The sequence below is a fragment of the Hylobates moloch genome, unplaced genomic scaffold (genome assembly GCF_009828535.3).
Source record: "Hylobates moloch isolate HMO894 unplaced genomic scaffold, HMol_V3 SCAFFOLD_21, whole genome shotgun sequence".
Taxonomy (NCBI): domain Eukaryota; kingdom Metazoa; phylum Chordata; class Mammalia; order Primates; family Hylobatidae; genus Hylobates; species Hylobates moloch.
This window is the reverse complement of record NW_026652296.1, coordinates 44,028,625-44,030,655: the sequence shown is the minus strand read 5'-3', so window position 1 is coordinate 44,030,655 and position 2,031 is coordinate 44,028,625. Positions and strand designations below refer to the sequence as shown.

At 40.6% G+C, this 2,031-nt stretch overlaps 1 non-coding gene across 1 annotated transcript; it reads left to right on the top strand.

The window, feature by feature from the left end:
• Nucleotides 1–206: 206 nt before the first annotated feature.
• On the top strand, nucleotides 207–370 carry LOC116461576 (U1 spliceosomal RNA). The gene has a single exon (XR_004246112.1). It is a non-coding gene; the product is annotated as a U1 spliceosomal RNA (small nuclear RNA).
• The last annotated feature ends 1,661 nt before the right edge of the window (nucleotides 371–2,031 follow it).

The window sequence follows — 2,031 nt, the reverse complement described above, 5'->3', positions numbered from 1 at the left end:
TCAAAGGTCAAATGCATCCACCTGCAGGTCTTGTTACTGACCACTTAGCATCCCATAATATCACTGAACCTCGGTTTGCTCATATGTAAAATAAAATTTTAAAAAATAGAAAATATAGGTAGCATATCTAGCTCAGATGGCTCTAGTCCCTTACTGTGACCCAACCATTTCTAATTTGGCACAAGTTACAATAAAAGACAAAAGTGATGCTTACCTGGCGGGGCAAATACCATCATCACAAAGGTGGTTTTCCCAGGGTAAGGCTTATCCATTGCACTCTGGATGTACAAACTCCTGCAATTTCCCCAAATATGGGAAACTCGACTGCATCATTTGTTGTCATGGGGGACTGCATTTGCACTTTCCCCTAATTTTAAAAAAAGAAGACAAGCACAATTCAGAAAAGTAAAATAGAATTAACTAAATGCACAAAAGAGAGGAATAACGAAATACTTTGAGAGCTAAGCTAGTTCCTATAATTAGGCAATATTCATGACTCTGAGCCTCCTGGAAGTGAGGGCAAAAAATGGAAATAAAAGAGTTTCCCCAAAAGGAAGAAGTATACCAATGCTTCAAAAGAAATAAAGTCTAAACTGACAACAGATAACGAAATATTTCTCATGTAAAACCTTATAAGGGTAACATTGAGTGTCATGATAGATAGGTCTTCTGACATCAGTTTCATTTAAAAAATGCAGGCCAGATTTTTACTTGGATGCTTTAATAAGGAACTTGGATAACAACTGAGAGGTTAACATCAAAATCCATTTCAGTTCAAGTGATTCTGGAGGGGATTAAGCTGATATGGACTCAGAATGATGCCTGACAGTAATCAAACATAATACAAGTGCAGAATCAGGAAAGCATAACCACTCTGAGTGCTATGGAATAAGAAATTTATTATAGGAATTCAACTTTACACAATTGTGGAAGGTGCTAGAGAATAAGGGTCCAAAAACGGGAGTTGGAGAATCAGGGGAAAGTCATCAGCCAGGCCTCCTGGAGCACTGACACCAGGGGACACGTCAGAGGTTCCAGAAGAACTTAGAAGCCAAGCATGCCTAACAACCAGAGTGGGCCCCTAGCCAGGCTGGTGGAAGAGTTTATGGAAGCTCTTGCCACTTCACAGATAGCGCATTTGGGAGTTTGCAGCCAAGAATCCAGTGGTCAGCCTGGAGTTGCTCTTTGTCAACAGGGCTAGGAGTTAATAGAGAGAGTTGGACATGAGGTTGGGAGAGGCAGTGGTAAACTAGAACCCACCTGTGCACCTGTCTCTCTCTGCAAATGACAACCATGACCTTCAGACATTGTGGCTGTGTCCTCGCATTGCTTCTCCAAACCACCACAAAGTTCTCCTTGGCAAACTGCAGTCTAGAAACACACAAAGAAAAGGATTCTGGCAAACTTAGTAACAGATGAGCCAAGTGTTTCCTGAACAAAAACCATACAGAACTGCATTCCAGCCAGCGAAAAGGAAGAAAGAGAAAAAAATGGAGAAATAATCTAAGGGTGCCTTCCTCCTTTCTCATAGGATGGTTTTTGGAAGCTGCTCGTGGCATTTCTTCTCTCATTTCAATGGCCAGCAGTTAAATCATTCTGTGACCATATATCATCCTGGTTTTCAGGTAAAATTCCAGGACGTGGCAAAGAAGCCCCAGATAACTGCGTGCTTTAGTGCTTGACCGAACCAAAACCTCTGGACTGCATTGAAAGTGATTCACCTTCCGTGGCCTGTCTGGATCTAGCCAAGTCAAAAAATATACTTGACTAAAAGTGACTAACACAATGGCAACCCAGCCCCAAATGAGGCTTCTAATGAGAGGGTGATAATACTAGGTGGGGCTGAAATACTTGGTCTTCTAGTCAGTAATATGATTATGCTTATAATAACATGATAATTTTTACTGAGGATTTACTCTATACAAGGCACTGTGTATGTTTTATCCTATTTAATTCCCACAATACTAAAAGGTTCACAAAAGACTATATGGAGGCACCATAAGTTTAAAATCTTGCTCTAATTCACACTTA